The following is a 20,594-nucleotide window of genomic DNA, read 5'->3' on the forward strand; positions in this document are numbered from 1 at the left end:
TGCTGAACCATTTGATACGACCTCTTCTGTTATTCAAGAAGAAATACGTGCTGAAGATCTTGCTAATGAGAAGGTTGTTTCCAAGTCGAGTGTGTCGAAAGTTCCAGTCAAAGTTCTGAAAGCAACTGAGACTAACTCAGACACACATGAGTTCGATAACAAAAATGCCATGTCTACCATGCATAAATTGCCTGCTATTTATATCTCTCATAAAGCATGTGGTGTTTCTAATTGTATGTCTTGTGCTTTTAATATGATGTATGCTTATTTTAATGGTAAGCATGTTTCTAATGATAAGACTACTCCTCGTTAGCATGTGAATAACAAGAAGCATGATAGGTCTAAGACTGCTAGTCCTTCTAAGGCTAGAAAGGAGACATTTGTGCCTAGGCTTAAACAGAAATTTGTTAAGGCTGTTTACAAGGTCAAATGTTCAGTCATTGAGAAAGTTGAGACCATTAAAGTTAAAAATGTTGTTTTGCCTGACAAAGGACAATTCTACAAGTATGCCGGGCCCAACCAAGTTTGGGTTCCGAAGAAGGTCTAATCCATTTATAGTGCAGGGCATTAAACAGGTGTAACCGGTAGTGTGGATTCTTGACAGTGGATCATCAAGACATATGACCGGAGATAGAGCCCTGCTATCAAATGTGGTTGAGAAAGCTGGCCCCCTGGTTACCTTTGGAGATAACAACAAAGGTTTATCTGAGGGATATGGCTGTTTGCAAGCTGGATATGTTATCAGTGAAATTTTGTATAGTGTGCTAGGTTATTATCAGGAAGCAGTATCTAACATATAGCACCAGTGACGAGACTTGAGAATATTACGACATATCAGGCACCTGATGCACATTACACTTGGAATTGGACTCTAGTAAGATGTGTACAAGTGTACTCCTGGTTGGTGAGTCAAAAGAGGAAGTCAATGCACCTCAGTTCATGGACTTTGCAGTTGCAGATCTATTGGACTATATAATCTCTTCTTCATAATCTCACTTCAGGTTGGTATGAACTAGTGTACTGCTCAAGTAATCGTCATATTTATAACTCTCTAATCACTAGGCACAATCATATTGTTTAATATGTGCAGTGAGTTTTAGGAGTAAATCAAACTTCTTTCTACATTAGTGATTTCTTATTTCATGTAAAATCCTTTGAAATCACTATTGTATATCATCTCTCTCAAAAGATTAAATGTATAATTTTCATTCATTATAGATCTTAAGTACATTTTATCTCTCTATTGCCATATGTTCTGTGATACAGGTTCAGTCTCCAATGACTTTCTTTCATTGAGAGTCATGAGGTTGAAAACCCACAACTTCTATCCCAGACTGTAAAGACAAACACAGAAACAGAACTAACCAACACTCTCTTACCACTAAATGTAGTATGAATGAGCGTGAGGGAGATAGTGCCTTAGTGCACCACATAAGGAAGGTTCTGTAGTCAACCCAATAGCTCTGTCTCCTACATAGATGAGTAGTATTTAAACCGAGACAACTGCTAGCCCCCATACATCTTCTCAAAAAGATGTAATGGCTGAAAAGGCACAAAAACTGTTACTAGATTCATTCTCTCAACAGGGTGCGTCTATTGAAATTTGCCTGTCGGCCAAGGCATCCGATGTAGTGTCACCACTTCAAACATAAACAATTCTTGATGCACAAGGAAAGTTTACACACACAAAGGATGAGTTGACAAAAACAAGAGTTTCGACCATTTTATGGTCAGATTCGATTGTTTAAGGTTCGCTAATGGACTAATTGCCTTTACAGGTGTTAGGAGAGGATACTGATCCAAAAGCCATATATCAGTGGTCAGTGTCTACCTCCCCAGGCTTAAATCCCCTGGATGCATCTACGGATAGTGGATCTGATATAGGTATAGATCGGCAACTTGTTGACAATGATTCAGATATTACCTGATGAGTCACAAGGAAATGTCTTCACAGACAGTAGAAGGGAACCTTGATCTTTATGCTAAATTCTTTGGATCATTGTTTACCTTCCCAGAATTCAAATCTGGAACCCTAAAAGGGAAACTAACAACTTATAGATTATGACTCAGATTCATCTGACGAGTTTAACAAGGATGGGGATTTGTGAACTCCCATTGCACCACCTATGACCTCCTTAAGGATGGCTAAGGTGATTTTCCTTGCAGGTACAGCTGGATTATGGAGCTATGAGAGAAGAATGATACACTTGTGAGAATGAGTGTAAACACGAGTGGAGAGAAGAGTGAAACACATGTGAGGTACACTAAACAGAATCACACACTCACAGTGAGGAAGAAAGAGAAACTACTTGTTATTTCTTTTCCAACCAAGTGAAATATGAGAACTCCTTCAGACGACGGCATACATTCCTTCTTTAAGGGGGAGATAAAAGCTTAAGTAATAGTTTGGAGGATTCCTCAACTAAGGGGGAGAAATAGCAGGGAGGAAGAAAAAATCCTACATATGTACACTACACCACACCATGTTGTTTGTAACTACGGATCCTATTGTACGGGAGAGGTGGTAAACACAAGGTGATTTTCTAGTAAGGGAAGAAGCTATTTTCTAAAAGGGGAGTACCATTGGTTTTTATCTGCGGATCCTATTGTACGGGAGAGGTGGTAAACGAATGTGATCTTCTTTAATCAGTTGATTCTCATAGGGGGAGAAGCAAGACAGATATGCGCTTCTCAACAGGAAATATGGTTGTACAAATGAAAATGAAACTACTTGAAGATATGTTCAGTCTAGAGGAACATCTATTTGGAATTTGGAAAAGGTTAAATGTCATCCAAAACTTTTCTGCTATTTACTTTGCATTTCTGTTTATATCTTTTTCTTATTTGTTAGTTGAGTTATCCTCTAGGTATTTGTGTGTTATTGTCTAACAAACAAATAGGGGGAGATTGTAAGGCATATGTCATAGCCTATTTGTATATTCGAGGATTTAACTCAACTCAAATAAGAATGTAATAAGTAAATAGTGGATCTACCGTCAAGGAGATCTCGCAAAGGAACATCTGTCAAAGGATTCAGAAATAAGGTTCATCTACAGACTTGAGGAATTAATTCACTGGAAGAAGCTCAAGAAATTGATCAAGCCTCAGTGATACAAATCAAGATTGTGGATTTAATCAAGTGACAGAGATCTCGTCAGGGTATCAGATAATTACAAGGATTTAATCTGAAGAAAATCAAGTATCAAGTCAAGACATAAAGAAATGTCACGGAAGTTAGTCACTCATGAACCAGACAGTACATCGAGTGTCAACATTGAAGTGGTGGAATTGATTCATAATTGACTTTGATTATCAGAAAATTTTCAGAAGAATGGTTGCTGCTCAAGATTAATATTAATTCTCTATTAATTAATTAAGTCATATAATTTAATTAAGAAAATAAATTATATCTGCAAAGATTAATTTATTGATTAATTGAATTAATTGATTAATTAATTCAGAATCAATATTAAGGATTTTCAGAATTTAAATTGGATTAAAATCTATTTAAATTCAACAAGACAAATCTGATTGAACTAATATGACAATCGGTATGACAATCAATAGTCATACCGAAAGTCATGCTAGTACAAATAATTGTCTTGCCGAAAGTTACACTGGAAGAGGATTGTCTTGCTAGTTCAATCAGATAGTCTTTCTAGTTCATTTGATAGTCATACCGAAAGTCATACTAGCTCAACTGATTGTCTCACCGAAAGTCTTGCTAGCTCAAAAGGATTGTCATGCCAGCTCTATTCTATTCGGTTGATTACTTAAAGACAGAAGCAACCATTCAACAAAAATTATCCAGAACGCAGAAGTCAAGAACAAAGCAGAAAAGAAAAACAAGCAGCAATATTTCATCTTTTCATCTGCATATTTCAAGATCATATTTCTAGTTTTTATTGTTAAATCCAAACCACTAGAAATCTTTATCTTACTCTTGTGTAACAATCTAGCGGATCAAAATCCATAGAACTTAATCTCAAATCGCGTTTAGCATTTGATTCTAATTATTGCAAAAATAGAAAAAGTTCATGTCAAATTTATTCTAAATTTGTGATAATTAATTTGAGATTAATTCCTTGTAATCGATACAGTTGTTGTAATACCTTTCAAGTTTAATAATATATTTATTTAACTTGAATTTTGTTTCACATTTTTTATTCCGCATTTAATTTGATTATTTGGTATTGTTTGTATTCAACCCCCTTCTACAAACACATTGGGACCTAACAAGCCCTATGAGGATATAGAATAGTAGCATGATCAGATGATGAACCAAAAGTAGACAATTTAGATGCTTCAATACCAGGTTTTAGAGTAGCAACATCAGGATTATCATCATAAGAATCATCTGAATCATCTTGATCACCAGAAGATTTCTCAGGAATATCAGAATCAGGAAATATGCCTTTGAGCTTTAAATCACGATTTGACTTAGAAGGCTTAGTTACATTTGTAGATCCTGTAAGAAAAGAACCAAGAGTACCTAAATCTCTTAGTTACTTTGAATTATTCTTTCAAAGTAATCTCATCACTTCTCACACCACTCATCTCATGACTTTTAATAGTCAGAGCTTCCTCACAAGGATTAACTAAATCCCGACACTCATCTACCCCTCCTTTTACCATGTAAGGATCATGCCTCTCTTTAATTCTATTTTTCGGTAAATCTTTTCTCTCATTCTCACATGAAAAGCTCAGATAAATTCATCTTACATAAATAAGAGGTGGCTGAGAAGAGTTGTCGGTGATCATATGACTAGAGGTATTCCTTTGTAAAGGTCTAATCATATTCATGTCATCAGATAAAATAGAGTGTAAATGATTTGTACCTTGAGTAGTATAAACCATTAACATAGTCGTGAGTGGTTGTACCAAGATGGCTTCAATCTTATCTTGAGAAGTGATCAGTACATCTGGATTTGTAGAATCGGGAACAGCTTCATTAGGAATTTTCTTTTTGTCAAGAATGTGCTGCATGTCAGGAATTGACCCCATACTAGGATTTGATACTAAGTCTGCAATAGTACTTTGAACTGTTGGTTCTTGTGTGAATTGAGGTACAGAAGCTTCTTCAATCCTTTGAATTGAAGGTTCTTGTGTGCTTCCTTCAAAGATATTATCATTGATAATAGCATCCAATCCAGCAATGTGCTTTTGATGAGCTTCCCTGTCTTGTACTGTCTTCAAAATATCATCAGCCACAGAAATATAACTTCTTTGAGCAACGTCAGGAATAGTCAGATGTGATGTTATGCTTGCACCTACACTTTGAGCAGGTAGTTCTTGTGTAGCTGGGGCATTAACAGGTGCTTCTTCACTTTGAGAAGATGGTTCTTGTGTACTGTACCCCTTTTGTGGTCATTGAAGTTTGGTATTTTTACCTTGATAAACTGTGAAAGTCTGTGCTTTTCTCTTGATAGACTTATGCAGTCCAACTTCCTTAGCAATCTTAACTATCTTGGCTGTTTGAGATTTACAAACTGTCTGATCAGGAATTGTCACTATCTTGTCAGAAATTGCATGAGACGTTATTTGGTACTGTTTGTATTCAACCCCCCCTTCTACAAACACATTGGGACCCAACAATTGGTATCAGAGCCTTCTGATTAATGAACAAATCAAGATCCTAGACTTTTGTGATTTTTCAACTCCTTGAATTTTTATTTATTCAAAAATTCATAATGACTTCACATAAAGTTGGAACCGTTAAAATTCCACAATTTGATAAAGAGAATTATATCATGTGGAAGAAGAAGATGCTATTATTCTTACAAGTTGCAAATCCCAAATATTCAAACTTGTTAAAGAAGGGTATAAAAACTCCGATGGTTATTGAACCGGAGGTAATAATAGATGGTGTGGTGACTACTGAAGCTAGAACCTATCCGAAAGAGCCTGAAGATTTTACTCCTGCTGAGAAGGAAGAAGCCTCCTTGGATGCCAGCCTTCAATTAATATTAATTGATTCCCTTGATCCCTTGATGAACAGACATGTGATGAACTGTAAAAATTCCAAACACATGTGGGAAACTATTGAGGTGATTAATGAAGGCACAGAGGAAGTTAGGGAGAACAAGCTGGAAATCCTAACCTCTGAATATGAACATTTCAAATCAAATCCAGGAGAAGGAATTACTGAAGTGTTTGAGAGGTACAATGCGTTGATCAACAACCTGAACATCAATGGAAAGTATTATTCAATCAGGGAGGTCAACAAAAAGTTCCTTTTAACACTGCCAGCTCATCTTGAACATAGAATCACTGCCATTAGAGAAGTTAGAGATCTGAGTGAGATTTCTTTGGACAGGCTCTATGGAGTGTTAAAAACCTATGAGTTGGAGCAGATTCAACAGAAGGAAGTCTACGGGAAGGATAGAATGGTCAGCACATCTACTGCACTTGTAGCTGAAGGTCAACAACAACAACAATCTCAACAGTTAGAAAGAATGGTACAGTTTTCCAAGGGTGAGGAAAATGAGTTAGTAGCAGAATATGATCCTCCTACTACAAATCAATCAAGTGATGATTTTTATTCCTTGGAAGAGCTGGAGCAATTGGAAGATGAATCAATGGCCCAAATTGTCAAGAGATTCTCCCATGTCAGATTCAGGAGGAATCCCAAGCTTAAGTACAAGTCCAACTACAACAAAATTCCAGAAAGGTGGATCTTCATCCTCTAACACCAGCAGTGGTGGGTACAAAACAGGGATGGTTGATCGAAGCACCATTAGATGCTATAACTGCAATGAGTTGGGACACTTTGCCACAGAATGTAGGAAGCCAAAGCAAGTAAGAAAAAATTCTGAAAGGGCTTATCTGGCAAAGGGAAGAAGCTGGGATGATACTGACAGTGAAGATGAAGATGAAGGAAATCTTGCTCTTATGGCTATTGATGGAAAAGCTTCATCGTCAAGAATAGAGGTAAAACTTTCTGATGCTGAAATGGTTTATCATCTAAGAGGTAACTTAGATTGTGCACGTCGTGATAATGAACTGTTAAGTTTAAAGATCACAGACCTTGAGAAAGAGGTCAATGAATTAAGACTTATGCATATTAATCAAGACAAATTAAAAGAACAGGTATCTTTTCTAGAGAATAGAGTTGACTGTTATAGAAAACTCGAAACTATTCTCAAAGACAAGATCACCGGTCTTGAGACTAAGGTTAGAGCCTACTTCAATTCTTGTTCGAAGGCTAAAGAGTTCTACAGTAAGCAAGCTGTTAATCAAACATCTGGAATAGGATATGATTACAATGCTGCTATTGGAGAATTAGGCATAAACTCCCCTCCTCATGTCTGTGCTAAAGGGAGGGAAGTACCACATGTGCTTAAGGGTGTTGATGAACCCCTCTATAAAGCATCAATTGCTGAACCATTTGATGCGACCTCTTCTGTTATTCAAGAAGAAATACGTGCTGAGGATCATGCTTATGAGAAGATTGTTTCCAAGTCAAGTGAGTTGAAAATTCCAGTCAAAGTTGTGAAAGCAACTGAGACTAACTCAGACACACATGAGTTGGATAACAATAATGCCATGTCTACCATGCATAAATTACCTGTTGTTAATCACTCTCATAAAGCATGTGGTGTTGCTAATTGTATGTCTTGTGCTTTTAATATGATGTATGCTTATTTTAATGGTAAGCATGTGTCTAATGATAAGACTACTCCTCGTCAACATGTGAATAACAAGAAGCATGATAGGTCTAAGACTGCCAGTCCTTCTAAGGCTAGAAAGGAGACATTTGTGCCTAAGCTTAAACAGAAATTTGTTAAGGCTGTTTACAAGGTCAAATGTTCAGTCATTGAGAAAGTTGAGACAATTAAGATTAAAAATGTTGTTTTGCCTGACAAAGGACAGTTCTACAAGTATGCCGGGCCCAACCAAGTTTGGGTTCCGAAGAAAGTCTAATCCATTTGAAGTGCAGGGCAGTATACAGGTGTAACCGGTAGTGTGGATTCTTGATAAGTGGATCATCAAGACATATGACCGGAGATAGAGCCCTGCTATCAAATGTGGATTGAGAAAGCTGGCCCCCTGGTTACCTTTGGAGATAACAGCAAAGGTTTATCTGAGGGATATGGCTGTTTGCAAGCTGGGAATGTTATCATTGTAATTTTGTATATTGTGCTAGGTTATTATCAGGAAGCAGTATCTAACATATAGCACCAGTGACGAGACTTGAGAATATTACGACATATTAGACACCTGCTGCACATTACACTTGGAATTGTACTCTAGTAAGATGTGTACAAGTGTACTCCTGGTTGGTAAGTCAAAAGAGGAAGTTAATGCACCATAGTTCATGGACTTTGCAGCTGCAGATCTATTGGACTATGCAATTTCTTCTTCACAATCTCACTTCAGGTTGGTATGAACTAGTATACTGCTCAAGCAATCGTCAAGGATATGGTATGGCACTCTAACAGAAGTTATAATTTTATATGAATAAGTAGAGTCGTCATATTAATAACTATCTTATCACTAGGCACAATCATATTGTTTTATATGTGCAGTGGTATATTGTTTATGCAACATAATAATTAGAATCTAAAGTACTTGACAAGTATCGGTCAATGACATCTTGTTAACATTATGTTGCAGATATTTGTAAGCTTTTGACATGAATGAAAATTACTTAGACTTTACCCTAAGTGATCAATGTTTTATCAAAAACTCATTCATTTTGAAAAACAAAAATTAATCTTCTTTCTACATTAGTGATTTCTTATTTCATGTAAAATCTTTTGAAATCACTATTGTAAATCATTTTCTCTCTATTACCATATATTCTGTGTTACAGGTTCAATCTCCAATGACTTTCTTTCATTGACAGTCATGAGGTTGAAAACCCACAACGTCTATCCCAGACTGTAAAGACAAACACAAAAACAGAACCAACCAACACTCTCTTACCACTAAATGTAGTATGAATGAGCGTGAGGGAGATAGTGCCTAGTGCACCACATACGAAAGGTTCTGTAGTCAACCCAGTAGCTCTGTCTCCTACATAGATGAGTAGTATTTAAACCGAGACAACTGCTAGCCCCCATACATCTTCTCAAAAAGATGTAATGGCTGAAAAGGCACAAAAACAGTTACTAGATTCATTCTCTCAAAAGGGTGCATCTATTGAAATTTGCCTGTCGGCCAAGGTATCCGATGTAGTGTCACCACTTCAAACATAAACAATTCTTGATGCACAAGGAAATGTTACACACATAAAGGATGAGTTGACGGAAACAAGAGTTTCGACCATTTTAAGGTCAGATTCGATTGTTCAAGGTTCGTTAGTGGACCAATTGCCTTTACAGGTGTTAGGAGAGGATACTGATCCAAAAGCCATATGTCAGTGGTCAGTGTCTACCTCCCCAGGCTTAAATCCCCTGGATGCATCTGCGGATAGTGGATCTGACATAGGTGCAGATCGACAACTTGTTGACAATGATTCAGATATTACCTGATAAGTCACAAGGAAATGTCTTCACAGACATTAGAAGGGAACTTTGATCCTTATGCTAAATTTGTTGGATCATTGTTTACCTTCCCAGAATTCAAATCTGGAACCCTAAAAGGGAAACTAGCAACTTGTAAATTATGACTCAGATTCATCTGACGAGTTTAACAAGGATGGGGATTTGTGAACTCCCATTGCACCACCTGTGACCTCCTTAAGGATGGCTAAGGTGATTTTCCTTGCAGGTACAGCTGGAGTATGGAGCTATGAGAGAAGAGTGATACACTTGTGAGAATGAGTGTAAACACGAGTGGAGAGAAGAGTGAAACACATGTGAGGTACACTAAAACACAATCATACACTCACAGTGAGGAAGAAAGAAAAACTACTTGTTATTTCTTTTCCAACCAAGTGAAATATGAGAACTCCTTCAGACGACGGCATACATTCCTTCTTTAAGGGGGAGATAAAAGCTTAAGTAATAGTTTGGAGGATTCCTCAACTAAGGGGGAGAAATAGCAGGGAGGAAGAAAAAGATCCTAAAAATGTACACTACACCACACCATTGTTGTTTGTAACTACAGATCCTATTGTACGGGAGAGGTGGTAAACACAAGGTGATTTCCTAGTAAGGGAAGAAGCTGTTAGGGGAGTACCATTGGTTTTTATCTGCGGATCCTATTGTACAGGAGAGGTGGTAAAACGAAGGTGATCTTCTTTAATCAGTTGATTCTCATAGGGGGAGAAGCAAGAGATATGGGCTTCTCAACAGGAAATGTGGTTGTACAAATGAAGATGGAACTACTTGAAGATATGTTCAGTCTAGAGGAACATCTACTTGGAATCTGGAAAATGTTAAATCTCATCCAGAACTTTTCTGCTATTTACTTTGCATGCATGTTTATATCTTTTTCTTATTTGTTAGTTGAGTTATCCTCTAGGTATTTGTGTGTTATTGTCTAACAAACAAATAGGGGGAGATTGTAAGTCATATGTCATAGACCTATTTGTATATTCGAGGATTCAACTCAACTCAAATAAGAATGTAATAAGTAAATAGTGGATCGACCGTCAAAGAGATCTCGCAAAATAATATCTGTCAAAGGATTCAGAAACAAGGTTCATCTACAGACTTGAGGAGTTAATTCACTGGAAGAAGTTCAAGAATTTGATCATGCCTCAGTGATATAAATCAAGATCGTGGATTTAATCAAATGACAGAGATCTCGTCAGAGTATCATTAATTACAAGGATTTAATCTGAAGAAAATCAAAGTGTCAAAGTCAAGACATGAAGAAACGTCACGGAAGTTAGTCACTCATGAACCAGACAGTACATCGAGTGTCAACGTTGAAGTGGTGGAATTGATTCATAATTTTCAGTGATTTTCAGAAGATCTGCAGAAGGATGGGTGCTGTTGAAGACTAGAATTAATTCTCTATTAATTAATTAAGTCATCTAATTTAATTAAGAAAATAAATTATATCTGCGAAGAATAATTTATTTATTAATTGAATTAATTGATTAATTAATTCTGAATTAATTTTAGGAATTTTCAGAATTTAAATTGGATTAAAATCTGCATTAAATCAACAAGACAATTGAAAATGAACTAGCATGACAATCATGATTGTCATACCGATTGTCATGCTAGGCCATTTTCAATTGTCTCACCGAAAGTTACACTAGGAGGAGGATTGTCATGCTAGTTCATTCTGATTGTCATGCTAGTTCATTCTGATTGTCATGCTAGTTCATTCAGATTGTCTTGCTAGTTCAATCCATTGTCCTACCGATTGTCTTGCTGAGCTTAGGATTGTCTTGCCAGTTCAATTCTATTCTGTTGATTAAAAAGAAGCAGACAAGCAGCAGATAAAAAATATCCATCCAGAGAAAAAGAAGTCAAGAACATACAGAGAGAAAAAGCAGCCAAATATTTCATCTTATCTGCTAATTCAAAGATCAAATTTCTAGCTTGTAAAGTTAAATCCAATCAACTAGAAATCATTCTCTTGTTCTTGTTTAACAATCTAGCGGATCAAAATCCCTAGAACTTAATCTCAAATCGCGTTTAACATTTGATTCTAATTATTGCAAAAATAGAAAAAGTTCATGTCGAATTTATTCTAGATTTGTGATAATTGATTTGAGATTAATACCTTGTAATCGATATAGTTGTTGTAACACCTTTCAAGTTTAATAATATTTTTATTTAACTTGAATTTTGTTTCACATTTTTTATTCCGCATTTAATTCGATTAAACGGTATTGTTTGCATTCAACCCCCCCTTCTACAAACAAATTGGGACCTAACAGACGTGTCAGGATTTGACAATGACTTATCAAGATGTGTAGATTCCTGATCCAGAGTAATATCAGCCACCACTGTAAGACCATCTGACTTCTTCTGAACCTTTTCTGTTACCTTTATCATTCTTCTTTTTTTAAGCTTAGCAGCTGCAAGTAAACTTTGTTCTTCTGCCGCATTAGCACCAGTAACCTCCACTAGTCTAGCAGGCTTCTTCAATATAATTGGATCATCACTTTCACTCTCGGTGTCTATTGATTCATCAACCAACTTAACACCAACTCTAATTTTCCATCTCTTCCTACATGCATTCTCCTTGATTTTTGTTACTGATGAAACACTTTTCTTTCTTGCTCCACCTTTGTGCTCCAATGATTTAGGTGAATGTTAAACAACCTTTAGACCCGATTATCTCTTAGACACATCAGTATTAGCTATTGTCTTTGATTTTGTAATTGATTCCTTTTGAGAAGAACCAGAGGTGATAGAGTGTTTCGATTTAAGGGAAGAAAAATAAACACTTTGGTCAGGAATAGGGTTGGATGCGCCCTGTTCTACAGTGTCAGGATTTGGAAAACTATATTTGTGAGGCATTTTGTTAGACAAAAATACCCACTATTCTCGTTATAAAACTGTTCATCTTCTGAAGGTATCTTTCCTTTTTGCTAAATCAGTCAGAGATTTAAAATTGATTTGAAAGATCATCAGAAGTTCATCTTTTTCAAAACTTTCACCAAGTAAAAGATAAGTAAAAATCAATTGTAAAAACCTAGTGTAACCAACACCATTTTGTTGTCATCAGGAAATAATGTGTAGTATCATCAGAATCCTGTCAAAAACCTGTGTGCTTGATCTATTTGTTAATATTGAAGTAGCTTGAGAATAGTTAGTTGTACACATGTGAAGTATGAACGTTAAGCAGACAAATATGAAATCAACAATATTCACACATGCAAACATCAAGAGAAGATGAACAGTCATTTTTACTTGATCAAAATAAGAAGCAACAAGAGATTTGCATTAATAATAATATTTAAGTACAAGAATGACTACAAAAGAAATTAATCATAACTCCTAAGAACTAGAACTATTCATTCTTTGCCTTCTTGTTCTCCTGCTCCTTCTTCGCCGTTCGGCGGTGGAAGATACGAGACAGAGAGACTGCAAGAGAAATGATATTATCTTGCAACTCTAGGGCTGCTAGGCGTTGTTGCTCTGCCAACTCAGCTCGGTGCTCTTCTTCAAGAAGAACATTCATCGTGAATAAATGCAGTTCGAGTTGATCATCCCACGAGAGTTAATCAAAAATCGAATCAAGAACTGCAGTGGGATAAAAGACTTGACCACTGATCCAGACTTGGAGTCCGAAAGGGTCAAAGTACATCATGTCTTCCACTAGGTTAAATGAGACGCCCTCCAAACCCGGGTCAGAAGTTTGGTGTTCACAACAAACACACACGCAATATATAACCCTGTTTATGAAATAAAATATGCAATGAACCTAACTCACACAACCACGAATCGCAACAGCTTAAAGTATGAACACAAGCCACAACCTCAATTACACTATAACATACCAAATCCCAACTAGTTTAACTTACATCTGATTAACAAACATTCTTATATACTTTTAAAACTCAAAACTAAAGCAAAAGTCTTCTGCTAGGTTATTCCATCTCAACCTGAAATCCTAGCTCGCACACTGGTCTGGGGCTCCTTGCTACCAATAGTTTCCTTCTTAACTAGAAAATAACATAAACAGATTCGCAAGAGTGAGCTAACTAGCTCAACAAGTCACAGTGACAATACTGAGATTAAATAGTAATCAAATGAAATGATTTAATGAATCAAGTTTCTTGTTAAGCAATGATTAGAATTAGATGTTCAACTTTATTTTAAACACCAAGGTTAGGCTGTTGATCAGTCACGCACTAACCCCGAGCAAGGCACACAGCTCTGCTCTATATACTGGATTCAAGGCATATATTGGCCTAATACGACCACAAATCTGGTCTGACCACGAATCTGGTCCAAATTTAAAAAATGATCCAATTCTATAATAATAACATAATAAACAATGTAATTCCATAAACAGAATCATGAACAACAGTGACAACATATTCGTCTCAAAGCATAGGGTAATTCATGGGAACCATAAAGGTATAACAAGGTATTATAGAAGGTATGAATGTTTGTACGTTAAACAAATCCATTTCAGTAATCAGTGTATGATGTATATGTGGAGTAGAATTGTATATATGTGGTTCGTATCTGGGAATTCAACAATCAATAGTTTATCAAAAATAAGGCTTACGGATCAAATATCAATTGAGGTGATCAGGGTCCAAGGGTAAGTAATTCCAAGCACTTGCAAGATAAAACATGACTATTCTGAATACATATCACAAGAGAGTTCATAGATACTTGCCTTATTTCAACTGACTTTCACTTCACTTGCGCTCGTCTTTTTATTCTTATTCACCGACCATTTGCTTTCCTTTTCTATGCCTTGCTTCCACTGCTAGGCATTACCAATATCTATCAATACTCATTCTCATCTTATTCTAATCATCACGTAGACGTTACAAGCTTCTATCTACCCTTCGTTTCACCCAAATCCGATGTACGGATTCAAAGTTATAACTAAAACTGTCAAACAATGAATATACAAGCATATAACAGATCAATTAGATCACACATAGCACATAACACGTAAGATATTTAATAATTATGATTTTCAAAGAAGGTTCGAGTTTAAAATAATTTTTCCCGTATTTAATATATATTTTTGAACATTTTTCAGAATTAAAACGAATACAAAATCATTTTATAAATAAACAACAGGGTTCGAATACCCGAATTCGACCTTAAAATCATTTAATACTAATTGTCGAGCCTTGAACATAATTTAAAATAATATTTTAAAGCTCGAAACTATTTTTCAGGATTTTTAAATCAAAAAAATAATTAAACCTAATTAAATAATCAATTAAAATTAATTAATAACTAATTAAATAAATTAATCAATTAATATTTAAATTAATTGACCAATTAAATAATTAATTATTAACTAAAATTAATTAAATAAATAATTCAGATTTATTTTTGAATTAAAAATAATTTTTGGAATTAAATAATAATTTTTGGAATTTTTAAATAATAAAAACCATTTTCAGAAATTAAAATAAACAGAAATATGATTTTTGAAAATTTTAGAAACAGAAATACTAAATTTAAAAGTTTTCAAAACTGAAATATAAGTTTTGTAAATAAGGGAGACTTCCAGGGGCCAAACTGCAATTTGCACCCCTGGAAGTCTTCCCCGACCTCCCGCCGGCCGGACTACATGGCCGGCGCCATGGAGCTTTTCTGGCGGCCGGAAAACCACCAGAAATACACCAAAATCATGGGGATTATTCTTTGCTTATCCAGAAACACAACCATGTTATTTATTCGTTCAAATAGTCGATGAATCGCCTGGAAAACTAACCGAAGTATTCCGCCGCCGCCACGCGGTGTTTTCCGGTGACCCCTTTCTGGTTACCCTCTGTTGATCACACATATATAATTCAATTTCTTTTTGAACAGTCTATTCAATGGTATAAACTAATTAAACTAATAACCCATGGGTTAAAACGCCCAAATTTCAATCAAGAACACTCAAGAACTTTCAAACCTAATTTTTAAATTCAAGAATCAAACGATGATTTCTCTGTGATATGGAATCCAACACTACGCCATAAGTGGGCTATTGTAATGCCTAAATGGTGTTACAATATACCCAAAAAGCGTTACATTAGGTCTACTGTAACACCAAGGGGAGTTACGTATACGAGCATTACAATCGACACCCTAATCTAACACTTCAGTGATATATATATTGTAACAGAGAAGAAAACGTTACAATAAGCAACTACTGTAACACTAAAAGGCCGAAATGTAACACAAAATGAGTGATACATTAACTTCAATCAAGATTACAGAAGTGGGTCCCATATGTGGGCCGCACATACCCTATTGTAACAGTATGTTCTATATATTGTAACACCAACTATTGTAATACAGAAACAACAACATTTGTAATATAACACTATAAATAGACATATTACACTAAAAATAAGCAAATGTAACGATTAATTTTATATTTTTTGAAATACATGGTATGGTTAAAGAACAAGCCCATTAGCAATAAAATATCAACATTGCCATTCATACTAGCTTACATAAACAAAATTACTACTACTACAACTAAGAGAACTAAGGTCAGTAAGCATTACTACTTTCATTTACAAAATCCATTATACTATTGTCAGCTTTTATATTTGGCTTTACAATGGAGAAGCCTCCTCGAACACCATGTCTTGCTCGTCAAACTTCACCTTCACCGGAAACTTTATACTAACCTGGTGTTGCAAGGTAAACCATTTGATTAGATTTCGTTAAATGTTACATATTGTACGAACTAACTAATTCAAATTAGCATTGTACATATGAAACATTTACCTGTTGAGGATCATACACACCGTAAAACTTCTAGAACCAATACGCTCCATGGCCTATCCACATCAGTATAACCATATCTTACAACTTACCTTGAAGAATGCAAAACAAATGAATGGTTAAATAATTATATGCCTAAAGAAAATAAAATCACAGACAACCATCAACTAACTACAGTATACCACAGAAAAATTGGACTTTATTTGGTAGCACTCCGTTTAACCGCATATATTATAATTTTATTTATAATAATTTCCTGATTACCATAAAGTTTACTTATTGGGTGTGCAGGACAAACATAATTGTTATTAAATGCCTTAGGTTTTAATTTATATGTACCAAAATTTGAAATGGTAGTACCTGGTTAGCTGAAAGTAGGAAAAAACAATTTAGTAATAATCTCTTAATCCTCCGTAGTAAACAACAAAAGTGGAAACAATTTAGTAATGCTATAAAATTTTAGGAGAATACAATGACGAGAAACGAGCAATTAGAAGTATTAGTTACCTTATGCAGCTTGACTTTCATTTCAGAGGTCACCTGTTGCTTTGTGGTATGAGTAGTACTATTCGTCCATGCACTAAAATAGCACCCTGTATTTTTAATTACAAAATTATGAATTGCATTCCACGATTCTTAAGTGGTTTGTTAAGAAAATATTGATGCTTCATGGTTCATTGCAGTTATTATTTCCAGACTTTTCCAGCACTGGAAATGCAATGTGAGAAAAATTAAAAAATGTAATGAGATTCTTATCCTTGCTCACTCGTAGTACTACTTGTATGTGTAAGATCCTTGCCTTGATTGATCACCATTTAATCTTAACTAAAAAAACTCTCAGTTCGCCTTCCTTTCCATATATCGTATAATCTGAAGACCCTGACATACTAGAAACCCTTGGTAAATGCAGAAAGTACAATTTTGCAACTTGCAACACCACATTTGCATGTATAACCTGCTACAGGTTTATTTCAAAAAATAAGATCACCTTCTCGACAAGACCTGTACAGGTACTTATGAATGATGACCGCATGATTGTATTGTGAAAGATTGTAGCTGTCACCATATCTTCTTAACCTGTTAAATAGTTCCAAAAAGGCATGTTTGTTCCAGTTTCCATGTTTCAGCATCATCAAATGCCTTTCATTTAAAAATAAAATTCAGAAAATAGTTCATACAAAAGAATGAAACTTCTTATAAGCCAATGGATTTGAAATCTAGAATGTACCTTGGTCATGTAATTTACTCCTATTTTGGAGCAACTGTAAGCAAGAACTCCAAGGTTTAGGTGTAATATCCGGGATATATCGTGTAATTATTTTTGCTATTAAATAATTATTATGTGTGTTCAGTATCTATTCTGTGAGTTAATTGTTAAAGTGTTATCTGTACTTGGTTATTCAAAAATAATATTAATTGAGTATTTCAATTTTTATATGTCCAAAATAAAATATAGATAATTGTCATATCTTCCTAATTATTTTTATGTTGGTTTATGGATTTATAAGAATTATCTGAAATTTCTAAAATCTTTTTTCGGGTAATTAAAATCTATTTTATAAAAACGGGAACCAACCGACGTCAACCGTTGTTACGTTTTTGGAACCCGAAACTCTTTCGAGAACTCCTTCCTAACCTAATTGTAATATTCAGAGCATTTTCCATGTTTCGACTTTTTCGATCCGGTGTACGGTTTGTCCTGCGCGGGTCCCGGCGCAACATTTTCGATATAATATTCGTTTCGGTAAATCAATAAAACTCGTATTTTCGATAAACGGGAGCTTTTTTATTAAACTATCACAATTATCACTTCGTAATACGTGTAACCAGGCGCTGAGACCAAGACCGCAGTACAAATTGTACTGATTTGGATAATTATCCCGAAAACCGATACCGTTTGGATCAGTTTTTACAAATAAACGTACCGTTTTATATCCGGAATGATCCAACGGAATACTAATTTTCTGTAATTATAAATAGCCTTTTTCCGTATTTTATTTCGTATCAAAATCAATTGCAGACAGATAATTATATAATTTTCAGAGAAAAACCCTAATTTCCTAAAACTGTTCTAAGAATCAAACAAGCATTTGGAGGTGTTATTGAATTCGGTTTGGAAAGCTCGACTAACCAATCTGAAGGTCTTGAAGAGCTCTACCAGATTCTGTAATCCATACACCTGCAGAAATCAAGGTTATTTTTCTAAAAAAATTATTTATTTTCGAATTTATTTTATTAAAAATATGAATTTTTGTTCGGATGATTGTTTGTATGATTTGATGATTGCATGTTGTAGAGCTTGTTTTCCTGATGATTTTCATATGTCATACGTCTGATTTGGAGTTCAATAACATGTTCAAATTTGAGTTTGATTTTCGAATTTTAAAATTAGGGTTTATAACCCGTATGAATGTACTTAATTGAAATTTGGGGGTTTCTTATTCTGGGATAGATTGATGTTGTGTTATAGTGGGTTGTGTTCTCTGTGAAATTTGCAATCTAGTCATATAAGTTTCATGAACCAACGAGGTCTGTAAAGAAGGGAGTTGTGTTTTGAAGTTTTCCGATGTTCGCCGGAAACTGGAAAATTTCACGGCCAAGTTTCAGCAAACTTAGGAATTGTTAGGATGAATTGATTGCATGGTTGTGTTCCTGGTGTTGTGTAGATGTGATCTGGAGGTGATGGTGGCCTGAGCATCCCTGGAACGTGTTCTCCGGCCATCCCCGACTGTTTTTCGGCGACCCCCTGGAAAATTACAGTTTAGTACCTATAGTTTTGAAAACGATGCAGTTTGGTCCCTGTAGTTTCCAGACTTTGCAAAAATTGGATTTCTGTTTTAAAAATGTTTAAAAAACATATTTCCTATTTATTTTTATTATAAAAATTCGTTTTTAATTTCTGAAAATTCTAAAAAATTATTATTTTAATTCTGAAAATTATTTTTAATTCACAAATAAATCTAAATTAATTAGTTAATTAATTTCAGTTAATTTCTAATTAATTAGTTGGTCAATTAATTCGAAAATTAATTGATTAATTGATTTAATTAATTATTAATTGATTTTAATTAATTATTTAATTAGATTTAATTATTTAAAAATGATTTAAAAATTCTGAAAAATAGTTTCGAGCTTTAAAATATTATTCTAAATTATTTCCAAGGCTCGATAATTATTCTAAAATTATTTCGGAGCCAGAATTGGCCAACCGAACCCTGTTTAATAACCCGAAATTGATCCAACGACCCGTTTTAATTCCGAAAAATGTTTTAAAAATCATTTTAAATACCAGAAAACCTATTTATGACCCGAGACTTCTTTATAAATAATATATCATTGATTACGTGATGTATTATGTGCTATATGTGACTTGTTAATTGACTATCGGTCTATATATTCTGTGTTTACTTGATTATTGCATAACTTTCAATCCGTTAATCGGATTTGGATAAAACGAAGGGTAGATAGAAGTATGTGTTGAATATAATTCCATGAGTAAATTATTGATAGATGCTTATGATATGTGAGCAGAAGAGGCAAGACGTAGGAAAGGGAAACATATAGTTAAGGAGTAAGACGCTTGTGATTGGAAGCGAGTGCAGTGTAGTAAGCTAATATCATGTAAGTATTCCGAACTTTCTCGAAATATTGTAATACGTGATAGTCTTGTTGATATTGCAAGTGCTTTGAAGCACTGAAACCTAAACTCTGATTCCAGTTATTGTTCTTGAGCCATGAACCTTATTCTTTCTAGACCATTGATGGTTGTATACCCAAACACGAACCTCAAGTATACGATACTACTCCACAAATACATGCAAACAAAATCCCAAACACAGAACTGAATTACTTGTACATTCAATCATTGTATCCTATGCTTTGAAAGCCCAAATCTTTGAAACCCTGAAATGTTGATTCCTTTGTTATCGAATTCTTTCATTACCCAACATCCAAGCTTTTAAATTGCCTTATTGATCCTTACAAGGATTGAAACCCTTTCATTGTTAAACATTTATTGTTGTTAATGATTTCGGTTATTGTTTATTATTGCGTATTCTGTTATTATGTTAGAATTGGATTGTTTTTATAAAATTGTGGACCAGATTCGTGGTCAGACCATATAATGGTCAAGTTAGGCCAATGTGTGCCTTGGATCCAGTAGTTAGAGCAATGCTGTGTGCCTTGCTCGGGGTTAGTGCGTGACTGATCAGCAGCCTAACCTTGGTTTTTAAATTAAAAGTATAATATCCAATTCTAAATCATAATCCAATGTTCACTTAATATCATAATCATATTCACCTGATGATCATTATTCTC

This window comes from Apium graveolens, chromosome 2 (assembly GCF_009905375.1).
Source record: "Apium graveolens cultivar Ventura chromosome 2, ASM990537v1, whole genome shotgun sequence".
Classification (NCBI taxonomy): Eukaryota; Viridiplantae; Streptophyta; class Magnoliopsida; order Apiales; family Apiaceae; genus Apium; species Apium graveolens.